Below are 17,664 nucleotides of genomic sequence, written 5' to 3' on the forward strand. Positions count from 1 at the left end.
TGTAAGAATTAGTCCACTACGTAGTAATGGTATTTGATAAAACTCAAGTCAAATAAAATGTAAAGTGTAAATACAGATTTTCTTTTTTCTCCTGGTTGAATCCAGTTCATTAAATTCATACTTACGTTAAAATTATATTTTGAAGTCTTTGAAGCCCCATTTCCTTGTGAAATACTGGTGCATAACTGGATGCCTCCCAGAATTAGCAAGTTTATAAGTAGGTAAAGACAGAATGCTAGAAACATCCGGAAGATGGCATGAAAGTTGTCCATTTTATATTTTGTTTGTTTATTTATCGAAGTATAGTTGATACACAGTATTTTATTGGTTTCAGATGCACACATAGTGACTCAACAATGATATACATTACAAAATGCTCACCATGATTAAATATAGTTACCAACTGTCACCATACAAAGATAGTACAATATTATTGACCATATTCCGTATGCTCTACTTTTCAACCCCTGTGATTTATTTGATAATTGGTAGTTTGTACCTTTTTATCCCCTTCATCTTCTTCACCCATCCCCCATGCCCCATGGCAGCCACCAGTTTGTTCTTTGTATTTATGAGTCTATTTCTTTTTTGTTTATTTTATTTCTTTGAGTCCACATTTAAGTGAAATCATATGGTATCTGTCTCTATCTATTTCACTTAGCATAATACCCTCTAGGTCCATCATGTTGTCGCAAATAGCAAAATTTCCTTCTTTTTATGGCTGAGTAATATTCCATTGTATATATGTATTGCTTCTTCTTTATCCATTTATCTATTGATGGACACTAAGATTGCTTCCATATCTCAGCTATTGTAAACAATGCTGCAGTAAACATAGAAGTGCATACATCTTTTCAGATTAGTGATTTTGTTTCCTTCAGGTAAATTTCTGGAAGTAGAATTACTGGATCATATAGTATTTCTATGTTTAATTTCTTAATAACCCTCCATATTGCTTTCCAGAGTGGCCGAACCAGTATACATTCCCATCAACAGTTACAAGGGTTCCCTTTTCTCTACATCTTCACCAACACTTGTTATTTCTCAATTTTTTGATACTAGCCATTCTGACCGGTGTGAGGTGATATCTCACTGTAGTTTTGATTTGCATTTCCCCCATAATTAGTGATGTAGAACATATTTTTATGTACCTTTGGCCATCTGTATGTCTGATATTTATTCAGGTCCTTTGCCCATTTTTTAATCAGATTATTTGGGTTTTCTTTGGTGATGAGTTGTACAAGTTTTTAGGTATTTTGGATATTAACCCCTTGTCAGATATACCACTTGCAAATATATTCTCCCCTTCAATAGGTTGGGTAATAAGGCCATTTTAACAATATTAATTCTTCCTATCCATGAGCATGGAATGTCTTTCCATTTATTTGTGTTTCAATTTTTTTCATCAGTATCTTATAGTTTTCAGTCTACAAGTCCTTGGTAAATTTATTCCTAGGTATTTTATTCTTGTGAATGAGATTGTAAATGGCATTGTTTTATTTTACTTTCTTCTAGGTCATTATTAGTATACACAACAGATTTTTGTATATTGATTATGTTTCCTGTGACTTCATTGAATTCATTTATTAGTTATGATAGATTTTTGGTACAGTCTTTAGGTTTTCCTATCATTTTTATATATTTTTGGAAAAGAAATGTATTTTGTCTTATTATCAAACTTACATGAATTAGTAAGTTCTACCACCTCCCACTAAGGAATTTGAAAATTCTAGAAGTTTGGTCAAAATATTATGCAGCTGAGTATAATTGTTCCAGATGCAGCTGAAAGAAGGGCATTTCAAGTTCAAAGAGAAGGTTCGTTTGTCCAGTTTCCCTTGCATTACTGATCAAGAGAGTTTGTGAAATAGATCTTGCTTATCTAGTTTATTGAATGATATGTTGTAGGAAGTACTTGGTGATAAGATGTGAGGAGAAAAATAGACATCTGTCTCTTCTACTCTTGCTCATGAACCAACTGAGAAATAGATAAAAGGAGAGCATCAGACAAACATATGAAAATCCAAGTTTTACGTGCAGTAAAGCAGATTGGAGGGCACGGCTCCTTCCGTGGCCAACATACATCTTTCCATATTGCCTTTCCTGCCTAGATCAAATTTATGCTGATATAATTACAGTGCTCCTGCCAGTTCTTGTGTAGTTCCTACTTTTTCGAAAGCTGTATGGATTACTCACAATTTCCTGTATCTGTCCTTCCCTAATGTACAATGTTAAGAAAAAATTATCCAAAACTTGGATAAGATAAAGGGGAAGTGGAATGTCTTTTCAATGTCACACTAGAACTTTAACAGGTCTACATGAAAGATTGTTTAATTTTCTGAGAGAATGTACCTGCATTTTACTCACAATTTATTACTGGAATAGAGCTCAACCACTATGAAGTTACATGTTAATTTGTGGAGTTCTGTACTGAGACTGAATACAGAAATGGACAGTGGCCAGACTGTATGTAAAAATAGAGCTCTGCCCCACAGCCTGCAGAAACAAGACCAGGAAACTGACCGATTATCTTCAGCAATCAGCCCAGGAAATCAGCCAGTTATAAGTCAGATTTGTAGGAGATCAGACAACTCCAGTAACAATCCAGGAAGCCAAACAACCCCTAAAACATAAAGTCCAAAATGACCAAGACTGGATATAACTGACAGCTTTCCTAATTTTTATCCTTGTTCCCATCTTAGGACCAACCATAAAAAGCCAAATACACATCCTAACCAATGACATACAGAGCCCTGCTCCCACTTAGCCCATCTATGACTTCCCCATGCCAATAGCCTCCAATTAGGGCATTCCTGTAACCTCCCCCTGTGGCCTCTGTAAGGTTCTCCTACTCTTCTGCATACAATTAAGTCTTCTAAAATGCAAGTGACAGTGGCTGACCTCCTTGCCACAGCAAGCTCTGGTATAGAGACTTTGCTTGCTTGGTTGATCTTCATTTATTTCCACAGCCCAGTAGTCCTCCTTCGCTGGGGAGCACTGTAGTGCCACACACCAAAGACCATGGATGTACACATCTAACAAGGAGGGGAGAATCTAGTCTGGGCTACAGCCAGAGCAAAACTGCAGAGGAGGAAAACACGCTGTTGATCGGTTCTCAGAAGTGCTGGCATCCAGTCACAGACTAGTTGTGGACGATGGCAAACAGGATAATACTTATTTCCCAGAGTGAAAGGTCCAGCGCTGATTGGATCACAGATCTTGAAGACCTTTGGAGCTATCTGGCAGAGCAAAAGTCGTAATTTCAAAAGTGATTTGCAGGTACATGTGAATCAAACTTTAAGCCCTGTGTCAGCCTCTGTAATTCAAATCTCAGGATGTGTCAGTGTAACTAGGCATTTGCCCCATTGTTGTACTCCAGTTCCCAGAGGTACTGAAGGAGCTGGACGTCAACCATGCCCTTCAAGCAAAGCCTGTGTCCTTGGGATTACAGGACATGTATATTCTGAAAATACTAAATCAGTACACTGAAAAATATTTCTGAAAATCTTATTAGGCAAATTCTGAGTAACATTCATAAAACTGATGAAATTAAAGCTAACATCTAACATAATTTATATGCCTTGTACATCTATCCCATAGTTGTCAAGCATTGTCTATTAAAATAGCTCATTGATTATGATAGATGGCTTATTAGGCTTAGATTTCATTTTCATTTTTATATGAATAAATTGATCAAACTTTGAAAATGCTCTTACGTAATAGACAAAATCCCTAATTTTGACTACCAAATAAGCTAGGCTCATGTTTCCCCAAGCAGATCACCAAAATAGTGTCCAATTACATGCCCAAATGCTGTAAATTTTTAGATGCTTACCAGAAAAATACTTCAGCTTGTCATCCAAGTTGTTTTTTTCACTCAACATTATGTTTGTGAAATTTTTCCACTAATACATGTGACTGGAGCTCATTCAGTGCTATGCCATTGTGTATTCCATTTTTAAAATGTATTCTTATATTAATATTTTTTTTCAGTTATTACTTCAGTTTGCCATCCCAAAATATTCTTTTTCCTTACCTTGTCATCTATCCTTACAAGTATGCTAAGGTCACTCCCTAGGAGACCTGCCTCATGGTTAGAGTTTATTCCTGAATTATTGTAAGTATGTAGAGAGGAACTCGCTGAGATGATCTCTTACCTCTCCACAACATCCCATTCATGATAGAGGCCACGATGCTCTAGTCTGAGCCAGGCTTGGCAGGTCTTAACCAGCTTGTTCATGCATCTATGGTCAGTTAATGGGAGGCTGACTAGTGTTAGATAGTCTCACTTACATTTCTGCAGGTAGGGTAGCTGTCGGATGGGCCAGTGAGCATTCGGGCATGTGACTCTCATCCTCCAGGTAGCTCCAAAGACAGGGCATCATGCTGGGACAGAAGCTCCCAAGGTCGTCTGAGTATAGGTATAAACTCTGAACTGCCACATCACTTCCTTCATATTTTACTGGACAAAGCAGAACATACAGTCAGCTCATGTTCAAGGGTGATAGTCCAACTATTTCTATTTAACAAACCACCTCAAAACTTAGTAGCTTAAAACAACAATTATTTATTTTGCTCACAAATCCACCATTTGGTCAGGGATTGGTGGGGACAATTCGTCTCTGCTCCACTAGATGTCAGCGGGGAGGCTTAATTAGGAGGCGGAGAACCTACTTCTGAGAGGGCTGTCACATGGCTGGCAAATGCCTCTGTCTGTGAGATGCTCAGGGGGCAGATTAGCTTCCTTTCAGTATAGTGCCTTGGTCCCAAGAGAAAGCATCGCAAGCGACAGGGAACAGCAGCTGTTAGTTTCTTAAGGCCTGGCCCAGAAACCAGAATAGTATCACTTCTACCATATTCTTTTTAACAAGCAGTTACCACCCAGATTCAAGGGGAGGGAGCACAGGTCTGCATCTTAATTGAAGGAGTGACAAAGAATTTGGGGGCTATTTTTAGAACTGCCATAGGCAGGCTTTAAACTCCACCCTTGATGGAAGAGATGAGAATGTCACCTTGTAAAGGGCATGAATACTAGAAAGGTAAAGAGTTGTAGCCATTTTCACAATTAATGCTAGCAGGGAGGGGAAGAGATTTCTGGTTCAATGTTTCTTCTGCTCCTTTAAAGTAAGCTATTATTTATTGTCCCAGCCTTATGTTAGCTAGCTCTTATCAAAAGGTAAATCTAGAAATGCTACTCTTATTCTTTAAATGGCTTAGGGGATTTTATATAGAAAGGCTTTATAAGTGCCTCTCTTTTATTTGTAAGTAAATGTTAGTACTTTAGCTCCCCTTCAAAGAGGTGAAATCATGTTTTATTGATGGGATAACTATAATGCAACAACAGTGCAAGCAATCATCTTATTTCACTCCAAGAGATGAGCATAGCCATTTTTTGCACACAAAAGATACTGGACACTGAAGTACTCAATTACAGCTGTGTGATCAATGTAAAACTCTCTCCTCCATATGAACTGCAGTCATTGATTAGACATGGGGCAGGAAACTTTGTGAGCTGTGGCCACCCTGAATTTTCTTTAGGCTGCCTTCTTTGTGCCTGATGATCCAGAATTGAAATGACCTAGAGGCCAGCCAAACAGAATTACCCATTGACTTTGCCCAACCATGTTTATACTTGCTCACACATGACTCCATGGGGCACAACCACTTCTTGGGGAAGGAAATTCTAAATTGCATTCATCAATTACACTCCCAAATCCTTGTTTCCCTTTCCTAGGCAGCACCCTGATTTTAGGAAAAAGATCTGACCTCCTGGAAGTCCTAAAAATTAATCTGTAGCACCCACTTAGTTCGGTTTTATAAGCCTAGTTCATATGCTCCAAGCAAATTCCACCTCCTGAGGAGCACTAAATAGTAGCAGTTACGATGCATTGAGCCCTAGATTGAGACAGTTTGAGTCGGTCTCTGTATGATGAGCTTTTCAATTACTTTCAGATAAGACTGTATTTGGCAACATGTAACAGAAAACCTTATATATAGTAGCTCTTAAAAAATATTTTAATTTTTTTTTAATGCAGAAAGAAGCACAAGGATCTGGCAGCCTCATGATACAGTCAGGCATCTTTGCTGCCTTCTGTTCGGATGTTCTCATTTCGTGGTCTTCCTCCTCATGTTTGTTACCACAATGCTGCAATTTGGCTTCTCTTCTTCTAGACTGAAGCTGCTATGTGGTCTCCTGGGGGAGTCTGAGATCGCAGACAGTAAAGAGGAGTCACAGCAAACAATGAAGAAACATAAGGCAGAGCCTGGAGACTTGGCTCGCCTTGGTTAAGCCAATCCTGAGGACACTCTTGAAGTGTATATATATATATGGCCTTTCAAGTTACATGAACCAATACATTCCCTTTTCATTAAATAAATTCGGATTGAGTTTTTTTGTCCTTTGGAACTGAAAGACACTTAGCTTCTACAAACCCCATATTGCAGAAATGTGAAGGTTTCCAGATCTATCTTTTAAAAAAAATTGACAGAATACATTGCATTCACATAGCAAGCATTCATAGTGAGAATGTGGAATGTGAAGAACTCCAAGACTTAATCTGTGGGAAACTGCAAAAATGGTATTTAGAAAGGAATATAGCCTTGAATGTTTATAACAAGAATAGAGACTAAAATGTACTGAGCTAATCATCAGTGTAAGAACTTAGAAAGAAAATGCAGAATAATTCCCAATAAAGAAAAGACGAAAGTTTATAAAACAGAAATCAGATAAAATGCAAAGGATTAAAAATCATAATGGAAATATAAAACTATTTATAGCTAAATTATAATGAAAATAACTATCAAAATTTGTGGATTGAAGCAAAATTGATATTGGAAGGAAATTTATAGTTGTAAATGCTTCTAGTTGGGGAGAAAGGCTAGAAGATAATTTTCTAGACATCCAACTTAAGAACTTGAAAAAGAACAACAAAATAATCCAAAAACTAAAAGGAAGAAGATAAAACCAAAGCAGGTCAAAGAACTGGATCAAAAAGCCAAAGACTGGTTCTTTGAAAAAAATATTTGAAATGGAAAAAAGCCTAGCAATTTTAAGCAAGGGGGTAAAGAGGGAAGGGACAAAAATAAATAATATCAGAAATTTTAAAATGAGCATATAAGTAGATTTAAAAGATTAAAAAGAGAACAAAATGGCATTATGAACAACTTTGTGCTAATGAATTTGACAACAGATAAAATAGACAACTTCTTGGAAACATATAATTTTGCGATACTGATTCAAGAAGAAATAGGGCGTCCACAGTACTAGAGCCACTGAGGAAAAGAATCAATAATTAAAGATCTTCTCACAGGCAACATCTTTTATCAGGAGGATTCTATCAAAATTTCAAAGGATATATTATTCTAAAATACACAAACTCTTACAGAGAATAAAAGATAAAATATTATGCCCAGCCCATTAAAAGTAGGCAGAGTAACTCTGATCCTAAACTAGAAAAGAACATAAAAATGACCAGGCCCTTTTATTCATAGAATCTATTTGTAACCCAAAGGTAGAAAAGAATTTCTTAAATAAATGACAATCACTAAACATAATAGAAAGGATTGATAAATTCTACATCAAAATTAATATCTATTAATTGAAAAACACTATAAAGTGCATAAAGACATCAAAAATTTGGAAAAATTCAAGATGACAAAGGATTAAAATCTAGAATGTAGAATTATTCTAATCAATTAGAAAACTGAACAAAACATTAAAAATGGGCAAAAGACATAAATTGGTATTGCATACAGAAAAGAATTACAAATTAGAAAAGATGATCAACCATATTCCCAAAGAAGGAAATACAAATAAAGATTATAAGAAGATTTCATTTTAAATAGATTAGACAGCAAAACTTAAGAACTCTGACAATACTGTACCCCAAAGGACATGAGTCAATGAAAACTCTTGTGCACTTCTGATGAGGGAATGGGGTAAATTGTTAGAGTAACTGTGGCAAGCACTTTGGTCCTCTCTTGTAAATTTGAGCATTCACATTCCCTAGACTCAGTTATTCCTTGCTTGGTACACCCTAGAGAAACTCTTGCAGACATGGCCAGGATGCATTTACTAGAATGTTCATAACAGGATTGTAGCAAATAAGGGAATCCTTTAAAGTGTCCATCAGTAGGAGAATCGATAGATAAATTATGGTATACTCACACTAGTGAATATTTTATAGCACTACCAAAGGAATGAACTACAGTTATAAATAACAATAGGAATGAATCTTAAAAAAAATATTGTGAGAAAAAAGCAAGAGCTGGAAGACTAAATACTGTATGATACCTTTATAGACATCTTAAAGCAAGCAAAAGTATAAGCAAAAATACCATTTATATAAGCCCACAACAAATTATCAGGCTCACATCTGACTGTATTAACAGTATCTGAAAAATAAACAAAGGGTTTTAAAAACAAAATTCAAGATAGTGGTTACCTCTGGGATGGTTATGTTACAGAGTGAGGTGATATGGAAGTATATAAAGGCAGACTCTATAATACTGGTAATATTCTAATTCTTAAGATGGATTATGGGTACAGTGCAAGTGTTTAATTATTATGCTTTATAACTTACATATATGTGATACATATATCATTTTGTATATATCAAATATTAGGTAACAATTTTTAGTTAAAGTGAGAGATAACAATTATCTGGAAGCAACCTATTTAACTGGAAGCTTCTGTAACAATGCTGGCTCCAGGACCACATAATCTCTTCTACAATTCATGCCAGAAGAATCAGTGTTCTGTTCTTTGAGCCCTCCTCATTTAAACACACCAAAATCAAGCTGGGAAGGATGGTTAGGAAGATGATCCACCGCACATGCCATCATCATCATTTAACAGTATTAGAAATGTCGTAAGACTGGGAAACAAAAATACAAGTAGTTAACTATTTGGAAATTAGACGATCAATCACACAGAAAACTCAGAATGAATGTGATGGTTAATTTTATATGGCAACCTGACTATGCTTCCTGATACCCAGGTATCTAGTTAAACATTATTTCCGAATGTGTCTATAAGGGTGTACTGGAAGAGATGAGCACTTGAATTGGTGGCCTGAGTACAGCAGATGGCCCTCCCTGATGAGAATGGGCATCATCCAACTCACAGAGTGCCCAGATAGAACAAAAATGTGGAGGAAAGCTGAATTCTCTCTGTCTGACTGAGAGACATTGGTTTTCTCCTTCCCTTGGACTGGAAATTACACCAGAGGGTGTCTGTTTCAGGGCCTTCAGATATGAACTAGCACCACACCACTGGTTTTCCTTAATCTCCAGCTTGCAAGTAGCAGATTGTAGGACTCTTCAGCCTCTATAACCATCTGAGTCAATTCTTCATAATAAATCTCATATTCTTCATAATAAATCTCATTTATATATCTATATATATCCTAATCTCCTATTGGTTCTGTTTCTCTGTACAACCCTCACTGATACAATGGGCAAATTATTAGAACCCCCAAGCTGAAAGAATTTTAAAGCAAACATTCATATACCCACCACTTAAATTCTACTGCTAATATTCTACTACTAGAATTACTTTATCACATATGTATCCATCTACCTCATCTATCAGCCCATCTTAGTTGTGGGATGCATTTCACAGTGCTCTTACCCCCATAATATATATACCATTAAAATTCAATATTTCTTTCCAATTTTTTTCCTTTTCAGGGCAAAAGGCACCATAAGTACATTTTATGCAGGCACATGCACCAACTTTGATAAATGCGACACATTTGTAACCCAGACCTTTATCAAGATACAGAACACCACCTTTCCTAGTCAACCTCCACCCCTCACGACAGTCAGCTGGTTCTCATTTTTTCCCACCATAGGAAAATTTTGCCCATCTAGAACTATATAAACAGAACCATGCAATATACAGTTCTTCCACTCAACATAATGTCCTCAGAAACATCTATGTTGTTGACTATATCAGAAGTCTGTTCCTTCACTGTTGAACAGCATTCCATTATATGGTCGTACTATAGTTTTCTTATTCCTTCTGTTATTGATTGGGGGCGTTTCCAGTTTGAAGCTATTATGATTAAACTTGGACCTTATATTAGTTTTGTGTGAACATATGTTCCATTTCTCTTGGGTAAATATCCAGGAGGGAAATTGCTATGCCATTATGGTTAGTTAAAAGTTCAGTTTTGTAAGAAACTCTCAGATCTTTTCCAAAATAATTATGCCATTTTACACTGCAACCTGCAATTTGTGGTTGCTCCACATCCTTGTAGACTTTTGTTATAGCCAGTTATTTAATTTGAGCCATTCTGGTGTGTGTGTAATGGTGGTTTCTATTTGCATTTCTGTGGTAAATAATTATGTTGAGTATATAAAAAATTACTTTTCCATGTACTTATTGGCAATTCAATATCTCTTTTGTGGTTGACATGTCTGTTCAAATTTTTGCCCATTTTTAAGGCTCTTTACCTTTGGTTATTAAATTACAGTCATTTTTAATATAACCTATATACAGGTCCTCTGTCAGGTATCTATTTTTTGAAAATTTTCTCCCAATTTGTGGTTTATATATTAATTTTCTTATTGGTGCCTTTGATGAACAAAAGTGTTTTATTTTGATTTTAGCTTTTGAATTGAGTTTTATGGTCTTATTTTATTTTGGATAAACTTTTGTCCTCAGTAGTATTTTTGAATAAGCTGGACAAACTGGATTTTAAATTTTATGAAAGAAATTTCCACAGAAAGCCAAGGTAATTTTTATAAGTAAGTGAAAAGATAGCTGACTTATCCCACCAGCAAGCAAGATATATCATGCAGAACTACATTAATAGTAATTAAGACATGTTACCAGCTCAAGAAGACAAAGATAGATCAATGAATATAACAGAGAGCCTAGAATAGGTCCAAAGATGAATATGTAAATTTTCATATATATATGTGTATCTATGGGTATACAGCTGACTTGGCATCCCAAATTAGACAGACTATGATTGGATGATTTAGTAAATGTAAAGATAATTGGCTCACTAGATGGAGAAAAACATGGCTGAATCCTGTATCACTACATGAACAAAACTCTGAGATATTAGAGACCTAAATTGAATAAGATAAAACCATTAAGGTAAAAGCAGAAAAATATCTCTGTGACCATGGGTAGGAAAGGATTTCTTATCTAGGATCCAAAAAGCATACACCATAAGGGGAGAATCGAATTGATTTGGCCACATCAAAATTAGAGAATTTTCTCTAACAAAGGACACAAAATTGTCAGACAGGTGACAGAGAAGATTGAGTCATCTGTAAGTCATAGGCCATTAATAACTAGAACTATTAAGGAATTTTTGAAAGTCAGCAAAAGAAAGAAAAGAAAAGTGGTCTATGCATATGTGTCTTAGTCCATTTGGGCTGCTATAACAAAGCACCATAGACTGGGTGGCTTATAAATAACAGAAATTTATTTCTCTCAGTTCTGGAGGCTGAAGTTCAAGTTTAGGGTGCCAGCATAGACTCTGCTCAGAGCCCTCTTCCAGGTTGCAGATGGAAACTTATTGTATTCTCACATATGGAAAGTGAGCAAGAGAGGTTCCCGACCTCTCTTTGTAAGGTCAGTAACCCCCCTGAGATCTATAGGCCAACACAACCCAACTATTTCCCAAAGGCCTCACCTCCAAATACCATCACATTGGGGATTAGATTTCAACATATGAAATGGGGAGTGGGGGGTGGGCAATAAACATTCAGTCCATAACAACACAATTAGGAGCTTCAGAAACTGGGAAACATGAATGGTTTTGAGAAATATGAAGACATGCCCAATCTCACCATGAATCAGAGATGTTAAACCAAATAATAAGATTTTACTTTATGCCAGTGATACTGATGATAATAGAAGGTTTGAGACTATCAAATACATAGAGGTTATAAGAAAAGGGAATCCCTGTAAGCAACTGATAAAATTATTAACTAGTACAGACAATATGAAGAACAATTTGGTATTATTCACGAATCCATAAGGAGACATGTGCAAAGATGTTTATCTCAGCATCATTTGTGAAAGCAACATTCATCTCTAAAAGAATGGGGAAGTAAAATGTTACAGGCCCAAGTGATGGAATGCTCTGCAGTAGTCAGGAGCAATAAGCCAGACTTACCAAGCACACATAATATTTCTTAAAAACATAACATTGAATGGAAGAAAAAAACAAAGAGAAAGTGACTTATAACTCAGTTACACTTATGTAAATTTAAATGTGCATACACAGCACCACACGTTTTCCCAGCTACACCAACATCTAAAAAAACATATGAAAGAGAGTAGGAAGTTAATTTATTAAATATACCAGAGTGAGTGTCTAGGAGGCTAAATGGCATTGGAAGTGAGCATGAAAGGGACATAACGATGAAATGAAATAAAACAAAAGAGGAGCCTTGACGGGTTAAAGTAGGTAACATGCCATCAGCTGAAGCATATAATCAAACCCTTTTCTGGGCAGCTAAGTCACACATACACACTTACACACAATCATTCATAGGTATATTTTAAAACTACCTATGAATCTTTTCAGCCCTCTGATCTTACAGCCTTCTTTTTATCATCTTAACTGAAAAACTACTAGAGGAGACTGCCAAAAGTTCTGTTGAAATCTCAGAATAATATAGGGTATTTTCTAAGCTACCAATACAGTAAACATATACTTAAAAAGTCATTGTATTAACTGACTTGCTTTCAGTGACCAAGTTAGCCTGACAGGATTTATATCAGTAATTGTCAAATTCTTCTCCAAATCCTCACAAACTGATCAAGTTGGTTAGGGTAAATGCATTCAAAGTAGCTTCATGATTTTTTTGCTAGCTCATTAATATTTGATGCATCCTTATACTACGGCGTTGATTATTCTTCACCAAAGGCCACAGCCTTTATAAAGGGCCTCAGTGATTTAGAACAATACATAAAAATACAAACATAATGTGGAGACAGAACTAGCAGAAGAATATGAAACTACTGATTCACTATTCAGCTGACAGATTTAAAGGGGATTTACATGGGGATAGAGCGAATAAGAATCAGAGATGCGAATTCTAGCTCCCAATTGTCCACTAATGACCTCAGTCTGTAAAATGGTACACCATTTGTCAGGGTCAAATGAGATAATAGATGGGAAATATTCTGGTAAACTGCAGAGTGAGAAAATAAATGGATATTTTAATTTTGATCTCTAAAATTGTGGTCAAGGAAATGGAAGGGTATATTAACTAAAATGTTTTTAGTTATATGTAAGAGGCAAACCAATTCTAACTGCCTTAAGCAATACAAGGAATTTATTAGCTCCCCAGCAGGAGAGGGGATGCGTGGGTTCAAAGGGTGGAGGCAGGGCCCAGCTTCCTGTGTTTGAGCTCCAGCCCCTCCACAGGTTCTCCACTCCTCTGGTCACAAAGTGAGTGCCAATAGCTGCTAGGGTTTATGTTTCCTTGTGCAAATCTGGAAGAAATTTGGTCTGCAGCCCGGAGAGTTTAAATAAAACCCCTGAAATTAGGTGTCTTTGGCCCTTATTAGCCTGACTTAGGACAAGTGCCCACCCACTAACCATCCCTGAGGCCAGGAACATGGGCCACACTGATGGGTTTCAAGCTAATTAGGGATTGTGGCCTAAGTGGCTGCTTTGCACAATTCCAGGGGCTGGTGTTCATACAGCTCTGAGAAATGGATGCTGGAGAGCCAATCTCGACTGTTGCGGTTCTCTGGAACAAAAGTGAACATTTATCCTGGAAGTTCTTTGAGCTGGGACTAGCACACTATTAACAGGTCATGAATAGCAGGTCCAATCATCAGGGGAAAATCCCAGATTTTGGCCCTTAATTATTTTCCTCAGCCCTGAATACTCTGCTTCTCCAAATTCTCCTCTGAACACTGCCCCACCTTGGTATGTGAGCCCTGAGACTAAGGAAGTGATCTCCACCCATGATGCTCCCTTCCGGAGCCCCTCTCCCTTGGCAACTTGCAATGATAAAGTCATTGCAACCCCCTAGTCAACCTTTCCTGGCAAACATCAAGGGCCTTTCAGTCCTAATCCCACGGGACCATTTAGAGTCATGGGATTTTACCAAATGCTCCCTTCTTCTCTTACTTTTTTTTTGGAGTCTAAGACCCAAGTCATAGTTTTCCTCCTCCCCTCTGGCTGGCTTCAGTTTCTTTTACTGACTCCTCTGCTTTGCCCAGTAAATGCCAACATGTTTCCTGCCTCTCTTCATGTTCCTGTTCTCTTGTTATTCCAAGTTCTCGATGACTTTGCATGCTACCTCTGTGTCCGTAAGTCCCACAAACCTCTTCCTGCATCCAGTTCCCTCCATGCAAACACCCATAGATGCCTCAGCCTCAAGCCTCCAGAACAAAGTTAATTGTTGTTATGATTCTAAACACCTCAGAATAAAAGCAGACAGAAACCTACTACTCTCTGGATCAACGGTATTCAACCAACAGTTCCCCAGGACAGGGCCCTCAGAATCGTCAACACCTTTCTCTCCTTCACCTTCCATGTCAGTCAGTGAGTAGCTCTCACTTTTAGCATCCTTGCTCATGTCCTCATGTGTGCCCCAAGGATCATCCAGATTAGTGCTCTCTCCCCACAAGGCCTCTCTGCTTCCATTTGTGCATTGTGTGCACATCGAATGCAAAGAAAATGAAAATATTAAACAATCAGGTCCTACCACTCCTCTTCTTAAAACCCTTCCATGGTTCCCCATTGCATAGCAGACACTAACCTTCATCTAAAGAAGAAGCCATGCGATCTAATGGACAGTAGCTGCAACAGCTTCATTTAAATCAGTGAATGAGATAGAGTATCATAGTGGGTTTGATCAAATGCAGTTCCCCCCTAAACCTTTCTCTACATCTAGCACTGTACCTCTATGGCAGGTTATATCACTGTCTCATTTGTTGTTCACAATAGCTTTAGGAAATAGGTTTTCATGTTATCCCCATTTTGTAGATAATGAAACTGAGGGGCAGAGAGATTAAGTAGCTTGCTGATGATCAAAAAAATTAATTATGGTAGCCTAACACAGGAGTCCACTTTTTTTAAACCATCCATCCAAAGCGCTATATATCTCCATCTGGGCTGATTAACCTGTCCAGAGATAAGCCTAAAACTACATTGAAATTATTATACATATATATAAAATATCTTTCCTAGAGAGAGGATCCATAGCTTTGCTGATTCTCTAGGGAAACCATGGAAATGGATAAAAAGAAGAAACAGATCTGCTATATGGCTATAATTTCCAGGGGCTATCAAGTGTTTTCCAGAAATCTTCCTTGGACAATTTGAAGGTTGTAGGACTTGGAGCATTTGATGTTACCATAATCTGCTCATTTAAAAACCCATCATATCTACAAATTCTTCCCTGTATTTATTAAACCTCCTCCCACCAGGGTGTGGATGTGGTACTGGCAAGGCAAGAATGGCAGTTGTCCACAGAGCTGGGAGCGACAAGAGTCCCTCCAATCTAGAGGTCAGGCATGCAGTTGAACCTGCAAGTGTGGGACAAGCTCATCTTCAACAAAGCATGCAGATAAGACCAAGCCTGAACCATAGGGAAGTCCTTCAGTAATGCCACTGTTGAAGTTCTGTCATTTGCAGGGAAGTCGGAGTAACATTCAGATTCTCCCACGTACAAGTGTCCTCAATTGAAGTGGTCATCTTCTCCAGGCCTGGATATTTGCAAAGTGCCCTGCTTGCTTTAATAAATGACTCTCTCCATAGAGCCACTCTTGGTGATGACATGAAAAAGCTCCTCTGTCCCTGTGTGTTAACAGGACAGCGGGACCATTAGCCATTGGCAAACATCCCAAAATTACTCTGAAGATGTACAAGAATTCTAATGAAGCATAAGCATTCATCAGAAAGGACCACAATAGATTTTCCAAAGCTCATGTCCAGTACTTCTACTTAAGTATTATTTCTCTTTAGGAAATACAGGCATTTACCATGCAAGGAAAAAAAATCCTTCTCTATTTGTCTTATTGTTTCTGTATTCTCTTAATTTTAGGCTAGGAACTATTATTATATATACAAGGGAAATACTATTGTTATAAGGGAAATGAACTCAAACAATATTTTTAAATTTTTCTGAAGTCATGTATACTCTTGTGGTTCTCAAAGTGGTTCATTACCAGAATCATCAGGGAAATATGTTAAAATGCAGACCTACCGAATCAGAATGCCTAGTGCTGATGTAGAGCCTGGACAAATGGTATCCCAAAATTCAGAAGTCATGGCCTCCTGCTCATGATGGACAGTTGATTGTCCACCCAATGCATTTCCTACCTCTCCCTTTTTAATGGTACCCAGATTCCAGTTGGATAGTCACCTGTCTCCATGTAGCCCACATCTTTTTTTCCAGAATAAGCTGAGCCCTTCCCTTGCTCCTCCCTGGTTTGGATGAAATCTTAGCATGGGATGGTCATGTGACCTATGCAATCAGGGTTGATCTCAGGACTTTTTGATCAGAATGGCTAGACATAAACCCTCTATATTTCACCAGAATTGAAGAGGAACCTCATAACCCCAAGTGCCTATGGTAGTCAACTTTAAACCATGAGAGGAACCAGGCTTTGAAGGAAAATGACCCCATGGAGGTCAGAGTGGGGGTATGGAAAGAAACTGAGACCTTGGTGCTACCATCAAGCTACTGGAGCAACCAATCATGCAGCCTTTATTGTCTCTGGATGTGGAGGTACATGAAACAATTCTCTTCATTGAAAAGGGAAATTGAAATTAGATTTTTTTCTTCCTCAGAACATGGTATCCTAACTGGCACGCAACTCCTTACAGTCCCTGGGTTCAACTGCAACACTTCATATTAACTACCTTACTTTATTCCAGCACATTTTGGGAACACCAGGATCACATTCTAACTACTCTCAAGGCCATCAAGTAACATTCACTAAAAAAGAAAGAAGAAGAGAGATGGATGGAAGGAAAGGAGAGCAGAAGAAAGAAAGAGAAAAAGGGAGAGAGAAGGAAGGAAGGAAGGGAGGAAGGAAGGAAGGAAGGAAGGAAGGAAGGAAGGGTGGGCGGGAGGGCGGGCAGGAGGGAGGGAGGAGAAAAAGAGCGGGTAAATGATGCAGCACATTTAATGACTGTCTCCCCATCAACAATCATGACAATATTTCTCTATAACAAACCCTGGTCTCAGTATTCCTTACCTCCAAAACTGTCCCTAGGCTCTGCATGTCTCTTGGATCTACTGTTCCTGCTTTGAGACCCCTATTCCTGTTGCCTTTGACTTGGACTTTGCCTCTTTGCTCAACCACTTTTGAATGAACCTCTTTTCAGACAGTCTATGTAATTTTTCAGTTCACTTTCACCCTAGACATTGGCTGTCAGATATGCTTAGTTTTCTCATTCATCTGCCATGAACTAGACCCACTTCCCACAATGCCAAAATAGATAAATCCTGGGAAACACCCAGTGGTCTGATAGAGAGATGACTAGCCTGGGCTAGAGATGCTAGAGAGACACAATATTGAATAAGCCTTAGTCTCTCTTAATAAGTAGAATGAGATCACTGAGTTGGACATTACTCTCAAATTTTTTTCCATAAGGTGTAACAAGCTAAAGACACAACACTTAGCCTTGAAGTGTTCACAGGCCTAGCACTGACCAGGTTCTTAGAGGT

At 37.8% G+C, this 17,664-nt stretch overlaps 1 long non-coding RNA gene across 1 annotated transcript in view; it reads right to left on the minus strand.

The window, feature by feature from the left end:
- Nucleotides 1–292: 292 nt before the first annotated feature.
- LOC140846441 (uncharacterized) overlaps nucleotides 293–17,664 on the minus strand; it is an 88,410-nt gene continuing 71,038 nt past the window's right edge. The window contains exons 2-3 of the long non-coding RNA XR_012125536.1: nucleotides 4,291–4,447; nucleotides 293–3,236 (exon numbers count right to left, since the gene is read on the minus strand). This is a non-coding gene — a long non-coding RNA (uncharacterized lncRNA). The remainder of the gene's footprint in view (nucleotides 3,237–4,290; nucleotides 4,448–17,664) is intronic.

Source organism: Manis javanica, chromosome 15, assembly GCF_040802235.1.
Source record: "Manis javanica isolate MJ-LG chromosome 15, MJ_LKY, whole genome shotgun sequence".
Taxonomy (NCBI): domain Eukaryota; kingdom Metazoa; phylum Chordata; class Mammalia; order Pholidota; family Manidae; genus Manis; species Manis javanica.